This window comes from Cervus canadensis, chromosome X (genome assembly GCF_019320065.1).
Source record: "Cervus canadensis isolate Bull #8, Minnesota chromosome X, ASM1932006v1, whole genome shotgun sequence".
In the NCBI taxonomy this organism is placed as follows: Eukaryota; Metazoa; Chordata; class Mammalia; order Artiodactyla; family Cervidae; genus Cervus; species Cervus canadensis.
Window position 1 is genome coordinate 77,054,957 of NC_057419.1, and position 20,702 is coordinate 77,075,658.

The 20,702-nt window shown below is 39.6% G+C and overlaps 1 protein-coding gene and 1 long non-coding RNA gene across 2 annotated transcripts in view; both read left to right on the plus strand.

Moving 5' to 3' along the window:
* The window catches only part of CHM (CHM Rab escort protein), a 221,307-nt gene that overhangs the window by 53,733 nt on the left and 146,872 nt on the right, over window positions 1-20,702 (plus strand). The window lies entirely within an intron of this gene.
* LOC122434571 lies at window positions 3,573-19,064 on the plus strand. The gene is made up of 3 exons (XR_006267417.1): window positions 3,573-4,021; window positions 18,749-18,810; window positions 19,038-19,064. It is a non-coding gene; the product is annotated as an uncharacterized LOC122434571 (long non-coding RNA).

Sequence of the window (20,702 nt, forward strand, 5' to 3'; positions counted from 1 at the left end):
TGGTTAGGAAAGTTTGCATCGGTGTTCTGGTGCGTGGAACTTGATGTCTTCTCTCTGGAGAGCAATGGAGTGCTCAGTAATGAGTTTTGAGATGGGTCTATGTGTTAGGTGTCACCTTGGGCAGCCTGTATGTTGATGTTTAGGGCTATGTTCCTGCGTTGCTGGAGAATTTGCTTGGTATGTCTTGCTCTAAACTTATTGGCTCTTGGGTGGTGGTTGGTTTCAGTGTAGGTATGGAGGCTTTTGGATGGTCACTTATTACTTAAAGTTCCATGTAGTCAGGAGTTTTCTGGTGTTCTCAGGTTTTGGGCTTAAGTCTCCTGCCTCTGGATTTCAGTTTTATTCTTCCTGTAGTCTCAGGATTTTCATCCACACTACACAGCAACATGATATATAATAATAAGAGAATACAGAAATATTTCTGCCCCCGTTAGGGACACCAGAGAGGTTCACAGAGTTACATGAAGAAGAGGAGAGGGAGGAGGGAGATAGTGTTGAGCATGAGGAGAAAAGGGGGGACTCAAGAGAAGAGAGACAGATCTACGCAGTTGTCTGTTCCCAGAATGTTCTCCGTAGCCCAGACACCCACCAGGATTCACAGAATTGGATTGGGAAGAAAAGGAGAAAGGAGGAAATAGAGGTGTTTTGAGGTAGAAAACAGAGAGTCAAGATTGAGAGAGAAAAATCAACACACTCCTGAATAAAAATGGGAACTGAATATTGGATTCTTAAATGTTCACAATTTATATCATATATTGAAAAACAAAAATTAAAAATCTAGAGTAGAGATTAGACTCTTAAAAATACTATATTAAAAACAAAAACCAAAACACACACAAAAAATTTTTTTAAATATATATGAAGTTCAGTTTAAAAAATAGGGCTTCTCTTCTTTTTTTTTTTTGGTAAGGTTATAGTGTATTGAAAATGAAAATTAAGGAGTAGTAGAGGAGTACTAGAGGACTTTAAAAGAAATAAGAGAAAAAGAAAAATAGAAAATAGAAGAGAAAAAGGAGAAAAAAAAGAAAGAAAAAAAAAGAATTTTCCCTAGTTAAAAAAATCGTAAAAATCTATGAAAATGAAAGTTAAGGAATGATGGGGGAGTAATAGGGAATTTTAAAGGAAAATAAAAGAGAAAAAATAAAAAAGAAAAAATTAAAAAAAAATTTTTTTTTTCTTATTAAAAAAAAAAAAAAAGTAAAAATATATCTAGGAATTTCTCTGGAGCTGTTGCGGTCAGTGTTGGTTCGGCTCAGTTTCAGATATCTCCTCGTTCCAGCTTACAGATCTCGATATCTACAGGCCTCTTCCGGTGTAATTGGTGTTTTCTACAGGAATTTTAATCTGTTGCACCGCTCTCTCCTGAAGCGGTTCCCTTTGTTTATTTGGCTTCTGTTTGCCAGTTTCTTCAGAGCCTCATTTCCGCCCTGACACAGGCGGGCGGAGGTGGACTCTTATTCAGGTAGCTAGTTCTGTCGTGCTGCTGGGAGGGGCTGACGCTGCGGGGATGGGCTGGCGCTGCCGGGAGAGGCTGGCGCTGGCTTCTCGGTCTGCGCTGCTCAGAATCCCGGCCGCTCCTCATGGAGCGCGCCGCGCGCAGCTCCAGCCCTCGGGTGATCCACAAAAGCGCGGAACAAAAGGCTGAGTCCGCTCTTCTGCCTTCCCCGTCAGAGCGTTCCAGGCAGCCAGAAGCTTGACCGGCGCACTCTTTCCGGTTGCGTTGCACCCTCTGCCACGATCCCAATCTCAGTTTCTGCCGGCGCCTGTCGGGTGTGTGCGCCTTCTGCCCTCTGCCCCCAGCCCGTCCCCGCCCGCGTCGATCGGGTGCCTGCGCGCTGTGTCTCGCCGCGACCTGCTCTCGCCTCCAGCGGGTCCGGGCCGGCCCGCAGTCTGCGAGCCCCTCTCCGGACTCTCTCGGTCCCCCCGTTCCGCGAACGGCCGGCAGCGAGTTCGGGCCGGTCAATTTTCTCTCTCTTCCCTGCTCTCCCACAGTTCAAGCCGGCAACTCACAAAAGCTCCCTCCGATTGTCCTCAGGGCACTCAGGCCCGGACCCTGCCCCAAACAATGCCACCTGCTCCTCTCCGTGCCGCCCCCACTTGCTGGTGGCGGATGCGGGTGTCTGGGGCACTTTTCTGCTGAGAGTTGCTTTTAGGCACGTAATCTGTGGGTTTTATTTATTGTTTCCCTCCCAGTCAGGTTGCCCTCCTAGATTCAAACACTTCCCCCATGCCCGCCAGTGCGAGGGTTTCCCGGTGTCTGGAAACGTCCTCTAAAGACTTGCTTCCCGGGACGGATCTCCGTCCTTAGCTCTTTTGTCTCACTTTTTATCTTTTATATTTTTTCCTACCTCCTTTCGAAGACAATGGGCTGCTTTTCTGGGCGCCTGATGACCTCAGCTAGCGATCAGAAGTTGTTTTGTGAAGTTTGCTCTGCATTCAGATATTCTTTTGATGAATTTGTAGGAGAGAAAGTGGTCTCCCCTTCCTACTCCTCCCCCATCTTGGCTCCTCCCCCCAGAATCTTTTTTAAAAATGAGTAGTCATTGTCTTTATGCCTCATGCTATTATTTAGTGGATTTCTGATGTCAACCCAAATGAATGTCACAGATACAGCTATTGATGTTTTAGTCTTATGTAATGACCATATTCTTATTCCTGAAAGTTGAAAACATTGTTATACTTTACTAGTTCGACCACAGAAGTATGTTAATCTAAATAGTGTTACCTTGTGTATTTAAAAACTGATGACACCATACATGTCTATCAGTTTGTGGGCTAGATTTGTCTTTGGCCTGACAAATGAAAATTTTTTTCTATTTAGAAACTGTCTAGTTAAGAATTATTTAGGAATTGTAATAAAGAGAAGTAAACAATTATTTTGTCCCTGGTTTAAATGTTTTTGTTTTGTTTGTTTGAAGAAACTTTTTGCCCTTAATCATAAAATTTTACATATGCTTGTCATAAAAATTCAAGCAATGTGTATGTCTGTATATTTCATGCACATATACATGAAAATATACATGTTGGTTTGCCCACATATCATTCCCAAGGGACCATGGTTGGTGTGTTACATTCTATCTGGTGGAATTAAAGATAGTTTTATGAGGATTAATGAATGCATGAGTGAAAGGATAAAATGAACTGAATTTGATGAGGTGAAAATATGTAGTAATAGTGTCTCATCATCATGTCTATCTATTTGCACATTCTTTTCTCATTTAAGGATATTTTTTAATAATATTATGTTGTAGTGGTAATAGTGGGAAAAAGCAATTAAAAAACAAGTTTTAAACAGATAAATAGTTGATCAAAACTAAATGAGATCACATAGGATTGTACCAGGGCTTCCCTGATAGCTCAGTTGGTAAAGAATCCTTCTGTAACACAGGAGACTCCAGTTTGATTCCTGGGTTGGGAAGATCTGCTGGAGAAAAGATATGCTACCCACTCCAGTATTCTTAGGCTTCCCTTGTGGCTCAGCTGGTAAAGTATCTGCCTGCAATGTGGGAGACCTGGGTACAGTCCCTGGGTTGGGAAGATCCCCTGAAGAAGGGAAAGGCTACCTACTGTGGTATTCTGGCCTAGAGAATTCCATAGACTATACCCATGGGGACGCAAAAGTCAGACATGACTGAGAGACTTTCACTTTCAGGAAAATTCATCCCAGTAAGTTTCTTGAGAGTTGCACAGCTATGACTGACCATGATGTCAAAGGACACTTTCTATGTTCACTGTTTCTCCACCACTGACTTGACATTATTTTGACATCACCTTTTCCTGTATATCATTGTCCATCTTTATGTTTTGGCACTGAGGTGGGAGACACTAAAATTTGTCAAGAATTGTTAGTTCTCAAGAAAACACCCTCTTCCAACAACACAAGAGAAGACTCTACAAATAGACAACACCAGATGGTCAGTACCGAAATCAGATTGATTATATTCTTTGCAGCCAAAGATGGAGAAGCTCTGTATAGTCAACAAAAACAAGACTGGGAGCTCACTGTGGCTCAGACCATGAGGTCCTTATTGCCGAATTCTGACTTAAATTCAAGAAAGTAGGGAAAACCACTGGACCATTCAGGTATGACCTGAATCTAATCCCTTATGATTATACAGTGGAAGTGAGAAATAGATTCAAGGGATTAGATCTGATAGAGTGCCTGAAGAAGTATGGATGGAGGTTCATGACTTTGTACAGGAGGCAGGGATCAAGACCATCCCCAGAAAAATAAATGCAGAAAGGCAAAATGGCTGTCTGAGTAGGCCTTACAAATAGCTGTGAAAAGAAGAGAAGTGAAAGGCAAAGGAGAAAAGGAAAGATATACCTTTTTGAATGTGAAGTTCCTAAGAATAGCAAAGAGAAGTAAGAAAGCCTTCCTCAGTGGTCACTGCAAAGAAATAGAGGAAAACAATAGAATGGGAAAGACTAGAGATCTCTTCAAGAAAATGAGAGATACAAGAGAATATTTCATGCAAAGATGGGCATAATAAAGGACAGAAGTGGTATGGACCTAACAGAAGCAGAAGATCTTAAGAAGAGGAGGCAAGAGTACACAGAAGAACTATACAAAAAGATCTTTACAACCCAGATAATCATGATGGTATGATCACTCACATAGAGCCAGACATCCTGGACTGCAAAGTCAAGTGGACCTTAGGAAACATCACTACGAACAAAGCTTAGTGGAGGTGATGGAATTCCAGTTGAGCTATTTCAAATCTTAAAAGATGATGCTGTGAAAGTACTGCACTCAATATGCCAGCAAATTTGGAAAGCTCAGCTGTGACCACAGGACTGGAAAAGGTCAGTTTTCATTTCAATCCCAAAGAAAGGTGATGCCAAAGAATGCTCAAACTATCACACAGTTGCACTCATCTTACACACTAGCAAAGTAATGCTCAAAATTCTTGAAGCCAGGCTTCAACAGTACGTGAACCGTGAACTTCCAGATGTTCATGCTGGATTTAGAGAAGGCAGAGGAACCAGAGATCAAATTGCCAACATCCGTTGGATCATTGAAAAAGCAGAAGAGTTCCAGACAAAACATCTACTTCTGCTTTATTGATTATGTCAAAGCCTTTGACTGTGTGGTCACAATAAATTGTGGAAAATTCTTCAAGAGATGGGAATACCAGACCCTCTGACTTGCCTCTTGAGAAATCTGTATGCAAGTCAGGAAGCAACAGTTAGAACTGGACATGGAACAACAGACTGGTTCCAAATAGGGAAAGGAGTACGTCAAGGATGTATATTGTCACCCTGCTTATTTAACTTATATGCAGAGTACATCATATGAAATGCTGGGCTGGATGAAGCACAAGCTGAAATCAAGATTGCTGGCAGAGATATCAATAACATCTAATATGCAGATGACACCACCCTTTTGGCAGAAAGCAAAGAAGAACTAAAGAGCCTCTTGGTGAAAGTGGAAGAGGAAAGTGAAAGAGTTGGCTTAAAGCTCAACATTCAGAAAATTAAGATCATGGCATCCGGTCCCATCACTTCATGGCAAATAAATGGGGAAACAGTGGAAACAGTGGCAGGCTTTATTTTTTTGAGCTCCAAAATCACCGCAGATTGTGACTGCATCCATGAAATAAAAGACGCTTGTTCCTTGGAAGAAAACTCATGACCTACCTGGACAGTATATTAAAAAGCAGAGACACTACTTTGCCAACAAAGATCCGTCTAGTCAAGGCTATGGTTTTTCCAGTAGTCATGTATGGATGTGAGAGTTGGACTATAAAGAAAGCTGAGTGCTGAAGAATGGATGCTTTTGAACTGTGGTGTTGGAGAAGACTCTTGAGAGTCCCTTGGACTGTTAGGAGATCCAACTAGTCCATCCTAAAGGAAATCAGTCCTGAATATTCATTGCAAGGACTGATGTTGAAGCTGAAACTCCAATACTTTGGCCATCTCATGCGAAGAGCTGACTCATTTGAAAAGACCCTGATGCTGGGAACGATTGAAGGCGGGAGGAGAACGGGATGAAAGAGGATGAAATGGTTGGATGGCTGTCACCAACTCAATGGACATGAGTTTGAGTAAACTCTGGGAGTTGGTGATGGACAGGGAGGCCTGGCATGCTGCAGTCTATGGAGTTGCAAAGAGTCGAACACAACTGAGTGACAATTGAACTGAACCGAAGAAATACATTCATTACAATTAGAGACCAGTTATAAAACCAGATGAGATTATGGGTATTGTTGGTCCCAGAGTGTTGAGAGGTTAACAGCGAAACAGACTGATTCTTGCCTTCATGATAACCTGGAAACCTAGTAGGGGGAAATAAACATTCAACATGCTTTGATTTTATAAACTGTGCTCATGAAGAAGAAAACGGTAGTGCTATAAGAGTAATGTGGATTACTTAGATTATTTAGATATGGTGATAGGAGGGTGGTTTACATGGAAGCGGTTATAATAACTTCTTAGATATTATACTGTGGATATGGAACTATAAATATCTTTGAGAACCAATGTCATTTTTCTTTTAAAGAAAGAGTTAAATTGATTTCTTCTTAGAGGCTTTTTCTTTCTTTTCTTTTTTTTTTTTCCGGTGTGGCTTAATAAAGCTGTACGTCATTGAGTTACCTCAGAAATTGCATCCGAAGTTGTGTGGCAAATCAATTTTATGATATTTTTCTGCCCTGGAAATTAACTTTACGTACATGGAATTGAGTGAAAAATTTGGTTCGATGCCTTGTTTCTGCAGTGGAAGAACAAAAATACTCTGTTCAGATGTTCAGTAATTGTGGCTCTTGACAAAGTAGAAACCAGTATTGATTAAGTAGCTACTCCTATTGTGAAGTTTCTCTTTAGTAGTTTTTGTTTGTGCTAATTCAGATCTGTTTATGTTTTGTTTAACACAAAAATATAACAACATAGCTCTTTCTTTTACACTGGAATACTTGCTCATATGTGAATAAGGTAGCTCAAAGATAAGTATTTGAAAGGTTTTAGGTTTAAGAGTGCCATAAAGGGATAGGGAAATAAAAGAAAATGTAACCTAACTTAGAAGAACATTTTTATTTATTTTTACCTTCCAATATCCAGATGAAAGGAAGAAACCTTGTTCTGTCTCCTGTAGGATGGTAGGATGAGAAAAATGTATCAAAGAAGCAAGTGTTACCCTACCTTTCCCCCCTCTGTATTTCACCATGTTAAAGACATTTCATTAGGTTTACAGCACTAAATGAGTGAAAGTAGTAGTTTTCAGTTGCTTAAGATAGTCTAGTATTCAGGACAGTGTATGCTGTTACAAAGAGTGTAATGTAAACATATCTACCCTTTATTGAATATTTGCTCATTACTCTCTTAGATACGTTGGAAACATTAAGCTATTTAATTCCTATTCTATTTCTCTAAAAGAAATACAAATTCTCTCCTTTTGCAGATGAAGACATAAATTCAGAATTGAAATCACTTGTCAAACGTCACATGTCTATTCAAGGAATGAACCAAGGTTTATAGCCAGGTTCCTTTGACTGCAGAGCCTGTGTTCTTTCACTAAGATAAGCTGTGTGTAGGGTTGGAAGACAAAGAAATCCTGAGTTTGATGGTCAGGAGACCCAATTCACACTGTTACTCTGTCACTGATTAGTTATGTGACTTATATTGTTTTCTTCAAGTGTAAAATGGGCCTAGTGTACAACCTACCTTGAAGAATCCCTGTGTGGGACCAGTGAGATACATGTAAAATGTTGAGGTGTGGCCAGAAGATCTGACAGTTATGTAGCAGGTTCACTAAAAGGCTTTTACTTTGGAATCACTGGAAATACATTAAGCCTTTGTTTTGGAGGGCAGTGTGTGTGGGGGGAAACAAATCCTTGGAAGCAATTTGTGAATTTTTATGGGTTTGGAACAAAAATGTCATTTTGTCTTTAGGTCACTGAAATCTGTATGACAGGAGCTTCATTTGCAGATGACAATTCTTGCACAAGGAGGATTTTTGCCCATAGTGCTCAAACAGAGGCTAGATTGATTGAGACAGCTCCTTGCAGAAATCATGATATATCAGCATTTCTCTAGGTATGACTAACTTTGACTTATTTTAGTCAGTGGGTTTGAATGAGGATAGCTTTCACACAAACCAGAAAAACTCCAAGCAAAGATAATTGAATGTACATATGCATTTTTCCACTGCATTTCCCTCCTCCCCTCACTTTCTTAGTCTTGAGCAATTTCTTTATCATTCTTCCTCCTCCAAAAGATTTCTCTCATATTTTCTTCCTCCTTGTTTTTTTTTTTTTTTTTTTTGTGTGTGTGTGTGTGTGTGTGTGTGTGTTTTACTTTGAAATGGCAACTATCCTTACCAGCTCCTTGGCACTTTGAAGACTATGAATCAGCTTGATAGCTAGAATCAGAGTGATCGACAGCAACAAAACTTAAAGCTTTTTCCTGTCTCTCCAACTTCCCTTCTCCCACCCCCAAAATGAAACTGGAGTTTGATTTGCCTTTCCATGGGAAAGCAAGGGTTAAATTTTAGGAGCTGTGACTACTCTGAAGCAGAAGATAGGGGAAAAGGGAGAGGGAGTCAGCAATCCTCAGTCCTTTGATCTGTCAGTTTTGCTGTTCTCTCAGCAGCTTCTGCATTCTTGTCTCTCTTCTACCTTCGCAGGGTTGTCAGTGAACCTGGCTATTCCTGGCTGGCACTGGACTCTGGTAGTTGCCAATGAGAAGGGCACTGGGGACTCCTGTGGACGTGTTCTCCTGTGTCCACACTTGGCATAGAAGAGGGGAGGAGGATGATAACTTACTGTGTGCTAGCCATTGCTTTAAGTGCTTTCATTCCTGTTTTAATGATAAACTGAGGCTTGAAAGAATAACTGTAAGGTTATTGGCTGAGGTCGCATGGCTAGTAAGAGGCACAGCTGGAGTTTGAACCCAGGTCCATCTGATCCTGAAGCCTTTGGTTAATAGCAGTACATTTAATTCTCTTAGCATTAAAGGTTCCAAGGTGACCAAAACTGCTGCTGTTGCCCTTAAGTTTCTCCTGGTCTAGTCAGAGGAAACACTCATGCAATTTAATGACAAGACAGTATGATAGATAAAAATTGTATAATGATTCATTCATTAGTGTATAGGCTAGGCAGTGGTGAAGCAATTGTATTGATTATACTGGGCAATCATAAAGCGATCATATTGCTGCCTCTTTGTTATCAATGCATGAGTTATACCTGTAAATAAATGTGTGTTTTTTCCACATAAAAAAGACAATATGACAGTTCTTACAGAAGTATGTGCAGAACTCTTGCAACACAGAGATCAGTTCTGATTATATATTGGAGAGCTGAAGACTTCATAGGGAAAATGATACTGGATTTGAGACGCTGTGACTGGTTTGACTAGTACCGGTATGGGCTTCCCTGGTGGCTCAGACTGTAAAGAGTCTGCCTGCAGTGCTGGAGACCTGGGTTTGGGAAGATCCCCTGGAGAAGGAAATGGCAACCCACTCCAGTATTCTTGCCTGGAAAATCTCAGGGACAGCAGAGCCTGGCAGGCTACAGTCCATGGGGTTGCAAAGAGTCAGACACAACTGAGCAACTTCACACACAAAAAAGCATTGGGTATAGGGAATAATTTTAATAAAAGCAGAGAGACATGCAGACACTTGACTCACTCAGGCAATGTTGACTGCGTGGGTGTGGCTGATGCATAACAGAGAAGAATGATGTCCAGAGATAAAGCTGGAGAATTAAGTTGGAAGCAAGTTTTGACTTTGGCCACCTGATGTGAAGAGCTGACTCATTTGAAAAGACCCTGATGCTGGGAGAGGTTGAGGTCAGGAGGAGAAGGGGATGACAGAGGATGGGATTGTTGGATGGTATTACCGACTCAATGGACATGAGTCTGGGTAAACTCCGGGAGTTGGTGATGGACAGGGAGGCCTGGTGTGCTGCGGTTCATGGGGTTGCAAAGAGTCGAACACAACTAAGTGACTGAACTGAACTGAACTGAAGTTTTGAAGGGCCTTTTTGAGTGATGCTAAGGTTTTAGACAGTACTGTAGAGGCATTAGTAAGCCATTAAACATCTTTATGTGAGGGAATGACATAATGTGGTCTGCCAAGACCTGATCACAATGGCAATAATGTGGAGTTGAGGTTGGAAGGGGAGAAACTAGAGGCAGGGAAACCGTTGAGGAGGCTAATTTAAAAAAAACAAAACAATAAGAGAGAGGATGTGAAATAAGTTAGCATTGGTAAGGATGGCAAAGGTAGAAGGGGTTTGAGAAATTAACTAGAATTGAAAAATGAGAGAGAGATGATGAGAGAGTTCAGGGCTTTCTAGCATTGGCAGTTGTAAGAATGGTGTTGGTATTTAATGAAATGGGGAAACCAAGAGGGAAAACCAAATTGGGGGCTTGGGACAGATAATAAATTTGTCTTTTGGACATGTAGAGATTAAAGTTAATCTGAAATATTTAGTGGATGGAGATGTCCAATAAACTAAGTGGCTCATGATACCTATCTTCAGTATTGTATGAGTCTGGAGCTCTCCTCAGAGGGCCCAGATTTGAAAGAACAATTTCAGAGTCATTGGTAGAAGGTTAATAATTGAGTCAGTAGGAATAGATGGTAGGACAACCTTTGTACATTACCCACTCATCTATTTGGCTTGGTTGTCAAAAATGGATTTGCATGGGTGGACTAATGTGGAATGACTAATAACTCTAAACATAGGAAGGTCTCTTCTCCAGCCCTAATGACTGGGAACACACCATGCCATTTCATTCTGGTAGATTGATCTGATTGCCAAAGGAACTTTCTGTAGCTATATAGGACTCTAAAAATCAAGTAAGGGCTTGGTCTTTCTCTCTCACATTAGAATTGCACCTGCATACTCTATCAAAGAGACTGACCTTCTTTGATCTTAGGATGAGGGTATAGTGAAAGGAGCTCAACTTTCTTGTGCATCAAATATGTGGTGTGTGCATCTGTGCTCAGTTGCTCAGTCGTATCTGACTCTTTGCAGCCCCATGGACTGTAGCCCATCAGGCTTCTCTGTCGATGGAATTTTCTAGGCAAGAAGACTGGAGTAGGTTGCCATTTCCTCCTCTAAGGGATCTTCCCAACCCAAGGATCGAACTTGAATAACCCAAGTCTCCTGCAATGCAGAGGGATTCTTCACCACTGAGCCACCAGTGAATCCCAATTCTGTCTTCTGTGTGTGTGCTCAGTCACTCAGTCATGTTCAACCCTTTGTGACTCCATAGAATGTAGCTTGCCAGGCTCCTCTGTCCATGGAATTTTCCAGGCAAGAATACTGGAGTAGGTTGCCATTTCCTCCTCCAGGGGATCTTGCTGACCCAGGAATTGAACCTGCATCTCCTGTGTCTCCTGCATTGGCAGGCAGATTCTTTACCCATTAGCTACCTGGAAAGCCCCATCAAGTACGTGGGGCTTTTAGTAAATGAGAGTTTGTATAGGGGTAAGTCTGTTATATTCCCTAGCCTGTTCTGTTATTTGTCAAGCAGGAAAACATAAAGATGTCATGGTTCTTTGTAATACTCCAGCCAAAATTAAATAGAATAGTGCCTCTTTCAGTGTGCAAATTGATATAAGTAGACCTGCCACACTATTATTTTCCTACTCCTAGCATATAGAGAAAGGTATCTGTCCACATTAATATGTTGTTTGTTGTTGTTGTTCAGTTGCTCAGTCAGTCTGACTCTTTTTGACCCCATGGGCTGTAGGTCGCCAGGCTTCCCTGCCCTTCATATCTCCCGGCGTTTGCTCAAACTCATGTCCATTGAGTTGATGATGCCATCCAACCATCTCATCCTCTATCGCCCCCCTCTAACTTCTGCCTTCAATCTTTCCCAGCATCCGGGTCTTTTCCAGTGAGTCGGTTATTTGCATCAGGTGGCCAAAGTATTGGTGCTTCAATTTCAGCCTCAGTCCTTCCAGGGAACATTTAGGGTTGATTTCCTTTATGATTGACTAGTTTGATCTTGCTGTCCAAGGGACTCTCAAGTCTTCTCTAGCACCACAGTTCAGAAGCATCAGTTCTTCAGTGCTCAGCCTTCTTTATGGTCCAACTCTCACATCCGTACGTGACTACTGGAAAAACTATAGCTTTGACTATATGGACCTTTGTTAACATAGTGATGTCTCTGTTTAAATATGCTGTCTAGGTTTGTCATAGCTTTTCTTCAAAGGAGCAAGCATGTTTTAACTTTATATGTGCACATTCAATATGAGATATGTAATAAATTTGATTGTATTTTGGGTCCTAGAAATGAATAATCCTTCCAGGTTTGGCATTGGAATAGATGTAGTCATGAAATTATTATTCAATTTTCATTATCCAAATGAGTTGGAGAAGTGAAACAAAAATTAGACTTCATCCCATCTAGTGTCTGTAAATATATCCCATTGCCTTTACTTATAGTAAGTCAGATTCCAAGATTTGTATTATGTGCTTATGTTAATAACTTTAAATATTCCAATACTGTTTATTATAGCAGACAGTGTTATGACAATGGAAAGAGCATAGGCTTAGGCGCCTTAAGTGCTAGGCTTAATTAGGTGCAGGCTTTGCCATTTCCTAGCTATATGAGTAAAACAAGACACTGATCTTCATGGTTGTTATTATTTCCCTCTAATTTTAAAGTGGTGATAATTATAGCACCAGTCTGTCAGGATTCTTATGAAGATTAAATGAGATAGTGAATGGAAAATGAGAAGCTCAACATATAGAGTATCCTATTTTTCTTTTTCGCCTTAACATGATTTAAACCAGCATTTCTCAAACTATGTTCTGTTGAACCAAATGCTGTTTCAAAAAAATGCTCATTAGTTAAATGAAATTATTCCTTCTTGAAAAGAACAGGTGTTAACATATTTAATGGTGCTGAGGAGCTCTTTCTTAAACCATTTTCTGGTGGTTTTACTTCCTCACACCTAGCATTTTCTAAATTTATTGTGTCATTGCAACTTTTTGGTATGCCTGTTAACAGTAGATTTTATTGATGGGATATAGTTTGGAAAAGGTGAATTTAGTAATTGGGTCCAGATGCTGTTTGATTTCTAAATGTTTGGCTTCATTGAACCACAGCTACCATTGTAATATCCTATGTTCTCATTGATGCTAGGCCAGCTTAGAAGTTTGGGATTGTTTATGTCGCAGTGGACAGGATTAGGGTTTGGAAGGCCAAGTTTCAGTGGCAGTCCTGCCAGTGTAGTGGTATGGCCCTGAATGGACTTAATCTCTGCATAGATCGTTCTCAGGTTCTTCATCTATAAGATAGCACCTGATCTGCCTCACAAGATTGCTGGAAGAATCCATGTGAAAACAGTTTTGAAATTGAAAAATGCTGTCAGTGGAAGGTGGTGTTACTACTATCCCAGGAAAAAGAATTTAGGAGCAGTGAATAGAGAATAGGAGGTTTTTGAGATATGCTGCTTCTCTTTTGAGCAGGTTTGGACTCCATCTGCTACCTGCCTGAAAACATTTCAACCCCTCGGTTTCTTAATAATAAAAATGATTCCCAGATGAATATGCCTGTATATCAGTAACTCTATCTTTTGTCAGTGTTTTTGTACCTGTTTAGAGACACCATTTCCGAATACATGATGTAATTTAGCATCATGTAACTATGGCTGTTGCTAAGTATTCAATACTGACTTGTAATTATGATGCACAGGAGAAAAGATTGTTGGGATTTAATTAATATTCTCTAATTAATAGATTTAATCCTCAGCCTGCTATTACAGTTCAACTTTATTTACACCTGTAATATTTTTTTTTCTGTTAGTAGACATTAAACAAAATAATGTTGCTTTAAACACTATGTAAATTAAGAAAAGTCTTATTATTAACTCTTTTTAATACTGTTTTTTTCTATTGCTTTATTGGTTGGTGTTAATGGAGACAGTTGTATAATTCATTTCCTTTCTGTGTCTGGAAAATCTTAGGTGGTACTTTGAGTAAGATTTGTGAACCTTTAGAATGATTCAAACATGTTTTCCATGATTGTAAAGTCAACATTTCACACAGTGCCAAGCTGTACCTCAGTATTGTGATAATTGGGCTTCTCTGTCTTTGAAAATAAAAATGTCCATTTGTGATTTTTACTATTCTAGCTGAAAATTGTAGGTCACTTTTCCTTCATGAGACTTCAGAGGGCTATTGATAATAGTTTTATATTTGCTGTCTAAATACTATAAATACTCTCCAGTTTCACAGAGACTCTAATTTTAAGGAATTCTTTTCATCATATAAAATAGTGTTCCTGGTAATAAAGATAAACATCATCCTTCATCATAAACTACTTTTTCCTTTACTTAATGTACAGAGACAGTTGTGACACAAGATTGGCAGAAAATGTTCCATTCCTCTTTTTTGTCAGTCGGGAGGTTCTCACTTTGTCCTTAAAATAAATTGTATCTGTGAGTTTTAAAAACAAAACCAGTAACCTAAACTTGTTATTCATTACAGAAACAGTTTTAAAGAGTATAGAAGTAGTATTTTATAAATTGAATTTCATTGTCAGAATTCTGAAGCTACATCTTTAAAAATAAGAAAGTATTTGGTAAGCTTTAATTATTACTATTTCTATTGCAGAATTTTTCTAGAGTGCATATTACAATGTATTGATTTTTTATTTTTCTTTTTGTCATATTAATTTTGATACTTAAAGTCTTTGGCTTTCTCTTTAGGGTATTATAAACCATATTTAAAACCATGCAAACACCAAAATGAATTTAGTTAAAATCTGCTTTGGTTTTATAGTGAGTTTATTAATGTTACCTTCTTTTGTTAGCAAGACCCAGTAGTGAAGACCATATTTCACCTTTTACATGCATAATTGGATGATGTCACCAGATACTGATATTAAAGAGCACATCCACAGGAAAAGTTGAAAATAGGTGCTACATGGAAAAATACTAGAACCTCTGTCAAAAACCATATGACCAAATACAGGGGAAAAAATTAGATTTTGACTGTGAACTGACATCAGGTCATTTACTAGTGGAAAGAAACAGCAAGATAGCCCTTTTTTTTTTTTTTTTACTTTTAATAATAGCAGAAGATATTTTGGAAATTGGCACATTATGGTCAGTGTTGGGTTATTTTTGTTTTTCTAAGATTTTATTATGATAATTTTCATACATAGAGAAGAGATGAAAAAATTGCACTGTGAATACCTGTGTATCCACTACCCAGATTCTACCCCTAACATTTTGCTGTATTTGCTTTATTATGTAACTATCCATATATTAATTTTTCTGTCTACTGTTGCATCTTATTGTTTTAGACATTTCACAGTAAGTTGTAATATGTCCAGTACCTTCAGTCTGAAACCCTTCAGCATGCATTATCATTAGCTAGTTATTTATAGTTCTTTTTTGAGATAAAATTACAGTAAAATGCACAGATCTTAAGTGTACCATTTAATAAGTTCTTAGCAAATGCATATACTTGTGTAACTAAGAACCTTATCAAGATATAGAATATTGCCATCACTCCAGAAAGTTCCCTCATGCCTCTTCAAAGTCAGTTGCTGCCATTACTCCCACCCTCAAAAGCAACCACTCTTATGATGTTTTTCACCATAGATCAATTGATTTTGCTTGTTCTAAAACTTCATATAAAAGGAGTCATGCTGAATGCACTCTTTCGGGGCAAAACTTCTTTCACTTATTGTAACGTTTTTTGAAATTCATTTATGTTGTTATATATCAGTAGTTTATTCCTTTAATTGGTGAATAGTATCTATCATATGGCTATACTGCAACTTATTTATCTAGTCTCCTATTGATGTATATTTGAGTTGTTACCAGTTTGAAGCTATTAACAAATGAAGATGCTATGAAAAAACTTGTACAAGTCTTCCGTGAACATGTGCTTTCCTGTGTGAAAATACCTAAGAATGGAATCACTGGATCATAGGATAGGTACACATTTTGTTTTATAAAAAAGTTCCTTATAGTTTTCCAAGTTTTTGTACTATTATTTACTCCCACCAAAATGCCAGAGCATTGTGCCCATCCATCCCCACACCTGGTTTTGTAAATCTTTTTTCCTTTTAACCATTCTAGTGTGTGTAGTGGTATTTCATCATGTTCAAATTTAATGTATACTTACCCAATGACTAATAATGTTCAGCATCTTTTCATGTGTTCATTAAGCACATCCATATTCCTTTGCGAAATGTCTGTTCAATCTCTTTACTCACTTTAAAATTTGAATATCTGTCTTATTTTTAAGTTGAGAGAATTCTTTTATACAACCTGGATACTAGTCCTTTGTCAGATATGTTTTGTGAATATTTCTCCTACTTTGTGCCTAGCTCATTCATTTTTTTAAAGTGACGTATTTTGTGGAGAAGTTTTTCACTTTGATGAATTCTAATTTATTGATAGTTTTTATTGCTTTCTATGCCCTTTCTGAAAAACCTTCTGTCTACCCTGATTGTCAAATTTCTGGTATATATTTATTACTTATAAATTGATGTAGCCATTTAAAAATTTACTTAGATCTTAAAGCTTTCACCCAGTAGCCAGAACTTCTCACTTAGGACATATGCTGGCTTAAAAGAAGTCTTTCCTATCAGGAAGCTTGCCAAAGCCTTTTCTTCATCCATCAGAGGGCAGACAGAAGAAGCAAAAACAACAGTCTCACAGCATTCAGAACAAAAACCACAATCACAGAAGCTAACCAAAATGATCTCATGGATCACAGCCTTGTATAACTAAATGAAGATATGAGGCATGCTGTGCAGGGCCACCCAAGATCAATGGGTCACGGTGGAGAGTTCGAACAAAATTGGTCCAGTGGAGGAGGAAATGGCAACCCACTGCAGTATTCTTGCCTTGGGAACCCCATGAACAGTATGAACAGGCAAAAAGAGATGACACCAGAAGATGAGCCCCCAGGTCTTTAGGTATCCAGTATGCTACTGAGGAAAAGCAGAGAAATACATCCAGAAAGAATGAAGAGGCTGGGCCAAAGAGGAAACAATGCTCAGTTGTGGATGTGTCTGGTGGTGAAAGTAAGTTCAGTTCAGTGCAGTCGCTCAGTCGTGTCCGAATCTTTGCAACCCCATGAACCACAGCACGCCAGGCCTCCGTGCCCGTCACCAACTCCTAGAGTTTACCCAAACTCATGTCCATTGAGTCGGTGATGCCATCCAACCATCCCATCCTCTGTCATCCCCTTCTCCTCCTGACCTCAGCCTTTCCCAGTATCAGGGTCTTTTCAGATGAGTCAGCTCTTGTATCAGGTGGCCAAAGTATTGGAGTTTCGGCTTCAACATCAGTCCCACCAATGAACACCCAGGACTGATCTCCTTTAGGATTGACTGGTTGGATCTCCTTGCAGTCCAAGGGACTCTCAGGAGTCTTCTCTAACACCACAGTTCAAAAGCATCAATTCTTCTGCACTCAGTTTTCTTTATAGTCCAACTCTCACATCCATACATGACCACTGGAAAAACCATAGCCTTGACTAGACGGACCTTTGTTGGCAAAGTAGTGTCTCTGCTTTTTAATATGCTGTCTAGGTTGGTCATAACTTTCCTTCCAAGGAGTAAGCCTCTTTTAATTTCATGGCTTCAATCATCATCTGCAGTGATTTTGGAGCCCCCCCCCCAAAAAAAGTCAGCCACTGTTTCCACTGCTTCCCCATCTATTTGTCATGATGTGATGGGACCAGATGCCATGATCTTAGTTTTCTGAATGTTGAGCTTTAAGCCAACTTTTTCACTCTCCTCTTTCACTTTCATCAAGAGGCTTTTTAGTTCCTCTTCACTTTGTGCCATAAGGGTGGTGTCACCTGCATATCTGAGGTTATTGATGTTTCTCCTGGCAATCTTGATTCCAGCTTGTGCTTCCTCCAGCCCAGCATTTCTCATGATGTACTCTGCATATAAGTTAAATAAATAGGGTGACAATATACAGCCTTGACTTACTCCTTTTCCTATTTGGAACCAGACTGTTGGTCCATGGTTCTAACTGTTGCTTCCTGACCTGCATATAGGTTTCTCAAGAGGCAGGTCAGGTCGTATGGTATTCCCATCTCTTTAAGTCTGATGCTATAAAGAACAATATTGCACATGAACTTGGAGTATCAGGTCCATGAATCAAGGTAAGTTGGAAGTGGTCAAACCAGAGATGGCAAGAGTGAACATCGACATTTTAGGAATCTGAACTAAAATGGACGGGAATGAACAAATTTAGTCCAGATGACTATTATGTCTACTACTGTGGGCAAGAATCCCTTAGAAGAAATGGAGTATCCCTCATAGTCAACAAAGGAGTCCAAATGCAGTATTTGGGTGCAGTCTCAAAAATGACAGAATGATCTTGGTTTGTTTCCAAGGCAAACTGTTCAACATCACAGTAATCCAAGTCTATGTCCCAACCACTAATTCCAAAGATACTGAAATTGAACAGTTCAATGAAGACCTATAAGACCTTCTTGAACTAACACAGAAAAAAAGATGTTCCTTTCATTATAGGGGATTGGAATGCAAAAGTAGGTTAAGAGATAACTGTAGTAAAGAGCAGGTTTGGCCTTGGCATATAAGATGAAGCAGGGCAAAGGCTAACAGTTTTGCCAAGAGAACACATTGATCATAGCAAACACCTTCTTCCAACAACACAAGAGATGACTCTGCACGTGAACATCACCAGATGGTCAGTAATGAAATCAGATTGATTATATTCTTTGCAGCTGAAGATAAACTCAGCTGAAGATAAACAAGACCTGGAGTTGACTTTGGCTCAGATCTTGAGCTCATTATTGCAAAGTTCAGGCTTAAATTACAGAAAGTAGGGAAAACCACTGGACCATTCAGGTATGCATGTGTACTCATTTGCTTTAGTCATGTCTAACTCTGTGCAACCCTGTGGACTCTAGCCCACCATGCCCCTCTATCCATGGGATTCTCCAGGCAAGAATACTGGATTGGGTTGCCATCCCCTCCTCCAGCGGATCTTCCCAACCCAGTTATCAAATACCCGTCTCCTACATTGCAGGCAGATTCTTTACAGTTGAGTCACTGAGGAAGCCCACACCATTCAGGTATGACCTAAATCAAATCCCTTATGATTATACAGTGGACATGATGAATAGATTGAAGGGATTAGATCTGGTAGACAGAGTGCCTAAAGTACTATGGGCCAAAGTTCACAATATTGTATAGGAGGCTGTGACCAAAACCTTCCCAAAGAAAAAGAAATGCAAGAAGGCAAAATGGTTGTCTGAGGAGGCCCTACAAATAGCTGAGAAGAGAAGTGAAAAGTAAAGGAGAAAGGGAAATATATACCCAACTGGATGCAGAGATCCAGAGACTAGCAAGGAGAGACAAGAAAGCCTTAAGTGAACAATGCAAAGAAATAGAGGGAAACAATAGAATGGGAAAGACTAGAGATATATCCAAGAAAATTAGAGATACTAAGGGAACATTTGATGCAAAGATGGACACAATAAAGGACAGAAATTGCAAGTACCTAACAGAAGCAGAGTAGATTAAGAAGAGGTGGCAAGAATACACGAAGGAGCTATACAAAAGTGGTCTTAATGACTGGGATAACCATAATGGTGTGGTCACTCACTTAGAGCCAGACATGCTGGAGTGAGAAGTCAAGTAGACCTTTGGATTACTATGAACAAAGCTAGTAGAAGTGATGGAATTCCAGCTGAGCTACTTCAAAAGATGAAAGATGATGCCGTTAAAGCACTGCACTCAATATTATAGCAAATTTGGAAAACTCAGTGGTCACAGGACTGGAAAAGGTCAGTTTTCATTCCAATCCCAAAGAAAGGCAATGCCAAAAAATGTTCAAACTACCATATAATTCCACTCATTTCACATACCAGCAAGATAATGCTTAAAATCCTTCAAGCTAGGCTTCAGCAATACGTGAACTGAGAACTTCCATATGTGCAGGGTGGATTAAGAAAAAGCAGAGAAACCAAGATCAAATTGCCAATATCCATCGGATCATAGAAAAAGCAGGGGAATTCCTGAAAAACGTCTACTTCTGCTTCATTGACTACACTAAAACCTCTGACTGCAATGTCACAACAACCTATGGAAAATTTTTAAAGAGATGGGAATATCTGCAGCCATGAAATTAAAAGATATTTGCTCCTTGGAAGAAAAGCTATGACCAACCTAGACAGCATATTAAAAAGCAGAGACATTACTTTGCCCACAGGTTCTGTTAGTCAGAGCTCTGGTTTTTTCAGTATCAGGTATGGATGTGAGAGTTGGACCATAAAGAAAGCTGAGCGCCGAAGAATTGGTGCATTTGAATTGTGGTGTTAGAGAAGACTCTTGACAGTCCTTTGGATTGCAAGGAGATCCAACCAGTCCATCCTAAATGAAATCAGCCATAAATATAATTGGAAGGACTGATGCTGAAGCTGAAGCTCCAATACTTTGGCCACCTGATACAGAGAGCCAACTCACTGGAAATGACCCCTATGCTTGAAAAGATTGAAGGCAGGAGGAAAAGGAGGTGACATAGGGTGAGATGGTTAGATGGCACTACCGACTCAGTGGGCATGAGTTTGAGCAAACTCTGGGAGATAGTGAAGCATAGGGAAGCCTGGTGTGCTGTAGTCCATGGGGTCACAAAGAGTTGGGCACGACTTAGCAACTGAAGAATAACAATGAAAAGAAATCTAAATATCTCAGCAAAATATATAAAGATAGTGGGGCTTTTTTATCACTGCTTCAGG